The 10222-nt window shown below is 40.4% G+C and overlaps 1 pseudogene; it reads left to right on the top strand.

Annotated features, from left to right (window-relative positions):
* The first annotated feature begins 395 nt into the window (after nucleotides 1–395).
* Nucleotides 396–10222, top strand: part of LOC101587146 — a 12540-nt pseudogene continuing 2713 nt past the window's right edge.

Raw genomic sequence — 10222 nt, forward strand, 5'->3', positions numbered from 1 at the left:
CCACCCAGTCTTTTTTTGGGGTATTTTAGCACATAGGATCTTGATCAGAAAGTCTGCTTTTGTGCAACAGGAATCTCCAGAGCCCCAGTTTCCTGCCCTCCAGGGCTGTGGCCTCAACTGACATCCTTCTACCCAACTAGAGCCCTGCATTTTAAACTTTTCTAATATCACATCACTTCTTCAAGTAACTGTTTTGTATCTTGGTGCCCAAGACTTACATATGTGGAATTCAGTGGTTTTGTATCACAGAAAGTCACTTTGTAATTCTATCCCAGTCTAGGTTGGCCACGTGAAGGTGTTGTTCCCCAGGCCATCATCTGGGCATAGACTACCTGTGGTTCTGACCTCTTCTGTGTTCTCTGAGCCCCTTGTCTGTTAGAAAAGACCCAGAAATCATGGCGGATGAGGTGGGAGGTGTTTATGAACCCAGACCTCAATAGCAGATATCACATCCCTCCCAGTGCACTGGCCAGACTCAGTCTGAACTGCTCCAAGAGGCAAGAAGGACAGGTGACCTAGCCCAGGAGATTATTCGAATAGGACAGTAAATATCAGAGTGCCTTTAGGAGCTCAGTCTCACAGGTTCTGCTTATGGACATATTTATCATCAACCTTACATAGATGACCTTGGCGTAGATGATATTTTAATGCACATTTAAAAATAAGGCTAGGGGCTCGGACGACAGCTCAGTGGAATAAGTGCTTGCCTAGAAAGTGCAAGATACTGAGTCTGATCCCTGGTACCACACACACACACACAAAATAATAATAAGACTAAATAAAATCTGAAATGCACAATTGATACTGTGAAAGGGAAACAATCTGTTCAAAGGGAAAATACAAGTGGGATGAGGGAAAAGAGAAAAGAAAGAAGGAAGAGAAAAAGAAATATACATGTATATACACGGGAGAGTTTGGATAATTGTACTGATTTCTGCTGGTCTATTGAAAGGAACAGTTAATGCTTACATGGTTTTTCTCCTTCTCTATTTTCTATAACCTTTATGGAATAATTTTTTGTGCTTATTTTTTGTAATCTGAACAACTAATTTTGAGACAACAATATGCAATATAATAACCATTGTTGAATTGTTAGTATATTGTTTAGTGAAATTCCGTATCATTTCTATTTTTTTTTTTTTTACTATTTTTAATTCTCTTTAAAAAATAAGGATAAAAGAAATCACTATGACCCTTGAGATCAGTATGAAACAGCACTCATATGAAAAGTAGTCTGGTGCAAGTGGCTACATACTTCAAGAGCTGAGGGAGTGGAGTCTTGTACAGTCTGGTCTGTCAAGTTAGATGGTTGTCAATGCAGTCCAAAGATCAAACTGTAAGCCCGAGCCACATCTCAGAGGCTTAGCAAGGCATGCTTTTATTTCTCAAGCAAAGCTCCATGGTCAGATCCTTCATCATCCCTGCATCTTAGGTGAAACTGGTGGTCTTGCTGCCCTCCAAGCTGTGAAGATTTTACCCATCAGCAGATGGGTGAACCCATATACCTTCTAAAGCACATGCTCTCATGATGCATATAGCCAAGACCAACATTAGCTTCTGAGTTCATGGAAGTGACTTCTCTTGTCCATGTATTCTTTCAATGTTTTCCTACCCCACTGCTGTTGATTAAACATATACCTCCCGATATACAAGTATGGGTCAAAATATATCTTGAATGTTTACATTGAAATTTGCTACAGTAAAAGACATATTCTTGGGACCAGGGAGATGACTCAGTAGAATAAGCATTTACCTGGTAAGCACAAGGGTCTGAGTTCAATCCCTGGTTCTGAAAAAAAAAAAGACATATTCACATTTGCTTATAATCCCAGTTCTTGGGAGGCTGTAAACAGGCAGATCACTAAAGTCCAATCTAGAAGTGAGACCCTGAACACTGAGCACCCTGTGGACCCTTCCCTAAAGTGCAAAAAAAGAGAGACATATTTATGTTAATTCTGCTCAAAATAGTCTTCCTTGCTTTCCACATATATCTTCTGTTTCCTCCCATTTTCTGATTATCTTAGTGTCTACTGCTCTCTCTTTTCAGAAAAGCTGTGGAGGGAGAAGCTACTCACTTCAGGTGTCCCTATTTTTTATCACCTCCAGCAGGGCCAGCCAGTTACAGCAAAATAAGCTCAGGGGTCCCCCGGATTCTGCAGTATGATGTAATTATTTTCTTATATACTATAATGTAATCATAATAGAAATAAAATTTACAGTCAGTGTAATGTACTTGTATTACCTGGAAACCTTCAGTCCTACCCTCACAGTCCAGGTTTATGGAAACATTGTCTTCCACCAAAGAAGTCCCTGCCGCTGAAAAGGTCACGAACTGCTGGCTTAAAATATTAGGCAGGTCACTAATACTGTCTTGACTCTAGTGTCTCACCCAAGGACTCTGAATGAGATCAGTAGTTCACAGCTCTCAAGGGAATAAGTGTCTTGTAATTTGTTTTCTCTCCAAATTTAAGATTGTGGAGGCCAAGTTCCTGTCTTCTAGCTCTGCATCTCTATGAAGTACTGGATGGTGCTCGGGAAAAATGAAAATCTTAGAAAATTCTCCTGCTCAGTACACAATGAAATGCCTTGTTTGTACGCTGTGGTCCAAATCCAGGCTAATCAATAGACCCAAGTATGCTTTACCTAAATATCACTTTTGGAGGAATCTCTGGAGGTCCTCTATCCTAAATTTCTCAGATGGTGCTACTCTAGCTGCCTCAATGACCTGAATTGACTCAAAACACTTACCTTTCATGGTTCTGTTGATTTTGAGGAGCAGCCAGAAGCCATGTGGGGCCAGGTTCAGTGAGTAAGTTGAACAAAGATGCACTATAGTGTTTCATTAAACTGACATTTCCCCTAAACATTTTTAACTGATTCAGGACTTTGACGCAGCCATGAAAAGACACCAAAGAGCACTTCCAGAAGTGCTTCAGAAAGTGACAGCAGCCATGAGGTACACGTTCAAAAAGTGAGAGGCATTTTGAGGGGGATTAATGACAATGTGCACTTTACAGTAATACTTTTTTTCCTGTCAGATTATTTTTTTTTATTTTTGAAGAATACAAAGTAGTGATAAGCAGCAGTAGAAATGATATAATATTTCACTACACAAAGTAAAAAGAATTCAACAATGGTTGCTGTCTTTGGATCAGTTGTTCAGCTTGCCAGATGAAAATGGGTACAATTCTTTTGAAGAAAAAACAGGGCTGGGGAGATAGTTCAGTAGAATAAGCATTTGTCTGGCAAGCTCAAGGACCTGAGTTCAATCCCTGGTACCACAAAAACAAAACAAAACAATACAAAAATAATAAAGAAGTTATAAGAAATTCAAGAAAAAAAAAAGGAAAAAGAAATCAGAGTATAAGGAAAAAAAAACAATTTTAGGCATTAACTGCTCCCTCCAAAAGACCAGCAGAAATTGAAAATACAATTATCAAAACTATTCTGTATACATACCTAAATATTTTCCCCTTCTTTCATTTATCCTTTTCTTCATCCCAGTTTTCCTTTCCCATTGAACAGTGTCATTCAAGCTGGCTATTCCACTCCTAGGTATCTTTCCCAAAGAACTGAATCATCATAGCACAGCGACATAGGTACACTCATGTCTATAGCCATGCAATTTATCATGGCTAAATCTTGGAAACAACCCAAATATCCATCAACTGAGGAAGGGATTAAAAAGACGTGGCATTTTTACACAATGGAGTATTATTCAGCTATAAAAAGATAAATTCAAGGCTTTTATAGATAAATGGATGCAGCTAGAGACTATATTGGTAAGTGAAACTTTGGCTTTAATTTATACTTTTGCTGTAGTTTTTGATCACAGTTTGTATGTAAGACCAATAGCACCATTACTGCTTTTGCTTATTGAATGTAGCAAGTGAACAACGCAAATGAATTTCTTTCCTAACTCCTTTCCTGATCATCAGGATTCTCTCTCTCTCTCTCTCTCTCTCTCTCTCTCTCTCTCTCTCTCTCTCTCTCTCTCTCTCTCTCTCCCCCTCCCCTTCACTCTCTTCTCTTCTTCCCTCCCCCTCCCTCTCCCCCCCCTCTCCCCTCCCCTTTTCCCTCTCTCCCCTTCTCTCTCCTCTTTCCTCCCTTTCCCCCTCCACTTCTCTCCCCTTCTCCTCTCTCCCCATCACCTTTCCCCTCTCCCTTTTCCTCTTCCTTCCTCTCTCCCTAAAACAAAGCCTTTCTCTATCATGATAGCAGCTCATCTTCTAATCTCAAGTTCAGATTTCTATATAAAGGACAAAATTATTCCAAATCAGTTATTATATATTGCAGTTAGGTTAGTGTATTAATGAATTTAAAATATACCACTATGCGTGCAAAGAAAATATGAAGACCTGCCCCCAGGTTGCAGAGTAACACAGCATTGCAGAAGAGGAACATTTCATTGCTCACTGACTTAGCATTTCCTACAGCCTTACTGTTTACCAAGCACTGACTACAGAGATGCAGAATGAAGAGAGAAAGAAGCTGAATTTGTAAGAGGACTCAAGGACACAGGTATTTCCAAAGGAATAGATGAGTAAATTATGGAGTTATCTGAGCATCTTCGGGTGAAATTAGGTGCACATTCTATATAAGCTTCCAATTTTTTGTTTAGTTGGATAATTGTCTTTGCCATATCCAGAACCCTTCTTTGGAAATATCTGCTGCTTCTTCAATCAATAATAACAGACACAGCAAAAAGCAGCTTCACTATTCACTAAGAGAGCTCTAAAGCTTCTTTTAGTGAAGAGTAGAGCTAAATATTAGATGCAGATTTCTGCAGACCTAGGACTTAGCCCATGGAGACAGTTCCCAGCAGGAAAGATGCTGTGAATGGCTCAACGCCTGTAGGCTGGCTCACGTTCCTGCAAGAGGCAGCCCCTGTGGCTGCACATGTGCTTATTTGCATGTGAGAGGGTAAGTCACGTGTTTCCCAAATCACAGGTTTTAGTCTCAGAAGTGTGCTTAGTAGATTATATCCCTAAATTAGTATGGAAAGCAATGCTCCGTGAGCACACCAGAGGAGAAATCTTTCGTTCCTGCTTGATTGTCTCCGTAGCTTCTCCACACAATACATGGGCCTCGTGGGTGTCTGTCCACCTGTCAGGAAGCTCTGAAAAAAAAACTGAAGAAAAATGTGATGCCAGTGAAGAAAAACACCTGAATGCTATTTTTAGGAGGTTAGCCCCGTCGCCTCACACATTATTGGCTGAAAATGGCTAAGGAGGATTTCTCTAGTCTAGAAAAAAATGACTTCACTTAAAGAGAGAGGTCTCAATTATATAATTTCCACCATAAAGTGGATTCACCAAGGGGAAGTGGTGAAGTAATGAAGAAGAGCACTTAGCAGGAACAAACAGAATCTGCTCAGGCAGCAGAAGCCGAGATTCTGCTCACTCTTGGATTCTCCGACTGGGCCTGGGGTGCTTTGAAAGGAAGAAGCAACAGACTTGAAACATTTAAGGGCACATTTGCCTCTAGGACTGAAGCATAAGAAGCTCAGTATTACATACCAGTAAATAGTAGCATGACAGTGAAACACAAGGAATTGGACATCTGGAAAGGTCAAAAAAAGTGAGGTTTACATAATCAAACAATGTGTTCCTGGATTTCTTTTTTGCTTAGGTCTAATGCCCTTGGTATGGACCAAATGTGGGGAGAGAGAGAGAGAGAGAGAGAGAGAGAGAGAGAGAGAGAGAGAGAGAGAGCTCATCTGGATGTGTAGGTTGGAGCCCAGATGGGTGATGAGACACAGAGAAATGCCTAGGTCTCATTACGTGAAAGACTGTCAAGTAAGAATGGATGTAAGAGAAAAGTAGGAAGCAGCATCAGTCATGGTGAGGGCAATAGACAGAGAAGTAGGTCATACAGCTAGTCAGTTATAGATCAGGGGGAAACATAGCTTTCCTGACTCCACAGTCTTCCTGCTAGGCTCCTCTCTGACCCCCTGTAGACATGTAGGGGTGAGTCCTGTTAGCAGAGCTGGGCCAAAGGCATCTGTGCTCTCCCCAGGTGTGGGCTGGGCAATGGGTGGACAGCCACCAAGGCTTGCTGCAGCAGGCTAGTTCCAACCATCAGATATTCAGTAGAACATGGTATGACAGGGAAATTGAATCATAGAATTAACACTGGTAAGCTGGAGTTCAGGGCAATGACTTGGTCAAAGTGTCCATGGGAAAAGGAAAAATGTAAATAAGCCAAACTAAAATTTGTCTAAGCCTGAAAGCAGCCTGACTCCAGATACTTGACAACATAGGAGTCTTGGCTTTGGAAGGATGTAAGCATCTTCAGTATAACTGCTCTAGGAATCTGCGCTCCTACCCCATGACTTCCTCCACCAGCAGCTCCATCCTGTGATTCCCACCACATCATATATGCACTTCTGTTGAGTCCTTTTACAAGAAAACTTGGTCTCTTCACATCGGGCTGGGTATGGTACTCCTTGCCCACCACCCCCATACCTGCACCCTAGGACATGATGGAATCAGGGCTCCAGAACAGGATGATTAAAATTTATATGACAGTGCCAGAGCCTGAATGCTAGATGAGGACTAGGGAACCTTCAAAAATGGCCTCATTTTACAAAAGAAGCAAATGGAAATCCATAACGAGTTGAAATGTTATGGGAAGGTTTAAAGGAGATAGGCTAGGATAAGGATTCAGATTTTCTAGCTTCATGGTGTTTCTGCCATCATCTGATTGTCATGGATGGGGGATGGACTCTTAGCAATGACTTAACTTGCTCTTTTGTCAATCAGATGGATGAAACAAATCCTGTGGGAAATCCTACTGAGAAGGCTTTCTACCCAAAGTTTTCCATCGCTCATCCCTACTCTGGCAAAAGAGCTGTTGGAGATCTCATGACATATTTTATGCTGCTCCCTTCTTTGGAATCTCACTGATGGCCATTCTGCTCATAGTCTTCAGACCTTGGACCTCAATACTCTCTGACTTTTACAGTATTTCCTCATTTACTTTTAACCCAACAACAGCACTAAATGCTCTTAGAAAGTATGGCCACCTTTCTGTACAGCTTGATGATACCTTGGTTTAACCTTTCTTCTGAGATACACATTTACAAATATCTTGATGTCCATTCCTTTAAAATGCTTTGTCCTTTTGATCTGTCCTTTCTTTAAAAATAAGCTGCATCTCTGTGGCAGGTACTACAGCCTTGGCAAAATTGGAAACTGTGACTCATCTTTTTATAATTTCTTTGTTCTTAATTGATCATGTATAAGTGGAGAGATTAGAGGATATAGGCTGCCGCTGTCAAGTTTAAGAGCAATCTGGGCTATCATACACAGCATAACTCATAGAAGTTTCTTTATTAAGCAGTAGTACTAATAGGTAATATTTAAATCATAACATAAATGAAAAAGTGGTTTTATTTTTGATAAATTACAAAGCATCTTGTGTGGCACAGTAGCACACTCCAGTAATCCCAGTACAGTACTTTGGGAAGTTAAGGCAGTAGAATCACAAGTTGAAGTCCATCCTTGGCAAATTAGTGAGACTTTGTCTTTCAAAAATGGTATGTATTGGGGGGGTGTTTGAAGATGTTGTTCAGGGGAAGGCACTGGATTCAACTGCAGTGTCACTACACACACAAAAACATCTTCTGTCCCATTTATAGCTGGCTCTCTTGCACCTTAAAGTAATTGTGCTCTTCCACATACAAGTACTGACTAAAACAATACAGACAGAAAGAGGTGTATTGTGAAAAAAAGTGGAAGAAAAGGAAAGGCTTTGTATTTATTTCTTAACATGTGGTTGAGTACAGACAAGACATTCTCTACATTTTGGTTAAAGTAATCATTTAGGTCTCCCTGATGTAGTGTCAGGAGATGTTTTACTCAAGGCAAAGAATTAATGACTCTACAGGTTGTATACTGGTAAAGTATGGATGGGGAATTTTAAATTTCATAAATGGAACAAATTTTTGTATAATTACTTCCCACCCATTCTGTGGGATATACTACTGCTAAAATTGATTCACTCTTACCGAGATTCAAGTTTATTGGGGCAGTCTGTCTCTTTATTGCTATGCTTAACAATCTTGAAAATGACTTTTTTATGTATTTGGTACAGGGTCTCACTATGTAGCTTGTATTCATAGTGATCCTCTTATTTTTAGCCTCCCCAGTGCTGGGATTACAGACAGGCACCACCACTTCCAAACTGGTGGCCAGTTCAGTGTCCCCTGGGGTTAGGTAGGCATGGCATGTGGTGCTGGGGTGTGAACCAAGGTCCCTACATTTGGCTAAGCAGGTGCTTAGTTTGGAGAGCTATCTCACCAGCCCTTGAAAATGACTCTTATTCTGGAAAGCTAAAAAAAAACTGTCAGCATTACTCAAAGCAAAATATGCCTTTATGGCAGTATAGTTATGGTAATGTAACCAGATGTCATAATTTTTAAAATGTGTTCTTACACATTATCTTTAAGCAAGATTAACTGTCCCCATCCAATGAATGAGAAAACTGAGGCTCACAGCGGTCAGGTTGGCCCAAGTTAAATTCAGCCCTAGAAATAGAACCAAAATTAAAATTTAGCTGTTTGGATTCCCAATCCATTATTTCCTGTCTGACATCAAAATAATTAATTGGATTATAAATAATCCAATCCATCTAGGTATCCTAGTCACAATCACCAGCCCTAGGCAGTAATTATGTTTCTTGGCAGTAGTCATTGTGCTTCAAGTTGACAAATGGCTGGTGGACCATCCCACTCCAACTGTGTCTAAGAGGCAGTGGCTGCCATGTTGAAGCTCACAGTTTAATAAGAAAAAGCATCAGTGAGCACTTTCTAGTTGGTGGCCTTTTCCCATGCTTCTAGAAAAACCTGCAGCTTTTTATATAGTCCGTATCTTTCCATTTTCCATCTAAGTGACAATACAACCTGGTGTCAAGTAACTACTTGATTGTGGAGAACAATTCATTGGCACTGTGGGCTTTCTCACCATGGAAGGATGAAGGCAATATTCTTGACACCTCCAGTTATGCATCTGAAGAGGAACTGACTGAGCAAGACCTTGAATCTGACTGCATTAACAGGGCTGGAATTTCCAGAAACATAGGTTTTTCTATTTAAATTCAGTTCTTCTGTGAGAAGCTGAGTGATGTTGTTGTAATCAGACAAAATTGACCGGTATTTGTGCAAAGGTAATCAGTTATTCTTTGCCTACTGAAATCAGTGAATATATATACACATACTCTGAGAATCTGTTCTTTGTTTTATGGAGCAGATGCCTGCAAGGCTTTTGGCAGGCCCTGTGATGTCAAGCAGTCCGGTTTTGACAGATACTTGCTTGAGGGATGGCTAAAATGCAAAGTATTTCTGATCAGAATATCATATTCATCTGGATGTTAATTACTGTGTCTGGCACAGTATAAATAATTAATTATGCAAAACCACACAGCTGCTGCTGGAAAGAGTTAAGTGACTCACTGTCAAAGTCTCACAGTTCTGGAAAGGAAAAGGATTTATAAAAAAATATATGCTCTGTAATGTGGGTTGGGGAACATTTATCATGGTTTCTTATTGTGGTCTAATGAAAAATCATTATAGCTGAAGATGGTGTGTGTGTGTGTGTGTGTGTGTGTGTGTGTGTGTGTGTTCTATGTAAAGAAATATCTCCTAATTTACATCAGCTGATCACCAAAGAAATACCTCTTTCAGGTTATGTAATGGCTCTGTTGAAACCTGGGTTTCGCTTTCCAGAACCACTACAAATGTCTCAACAATCTAAACTATCCCAAGGAATCGGATGGGTGGGTCACACTGAGTGAGTTTAATGTTTCTGTCTGTTTCAAAGGAGGCCCTGATCCCAGCAGCTCCTCTTATCCAGTTTGCATATCTATAGACATCACCAATCTGTTCAGTAATGATTACGTAAACCTCTAGTCTGCTGAGAAATGTTACTGCAGCCATTTCAAAATTTTCATCTCTACATTAATTGACCTAAGTAAGAAGGTTTTAAAATGTTTACATATAATGGGATGTTTGATTGATATAGCATAAGTGCTAATTTTATGTAATGCCTTTATTTTAGCAAAAATATCACTGCAGATAGCAGTTATAATAGGGGAAACGGGGGGGGGTGCTGGGGAGATGGCTGGGGCGGGGGAGATGGCTGGGGCTGGAGAGCTGGCTCAGTAGAATAAGTGCTTGCCTGGCAAGCCCAAGTATCTGAGTTCAATCCCTGGTTCTGCCAAA

This window comes from Octodon degus, unplaced genomic scaffold (assembly GCF_000260255.1).
Source record: "Octodon degus isolate 3935 unplaced genomic scaffold, OctDeg1.0 scaffold00204, whole genome shotgun sequence".
Taxonomy (NCBI): domain Eukaryota; kingdom Metazoa; phylum Chordata; class Mammalia; order Rodentia; family Octodontidae; genus Octodon; species Octodon degus.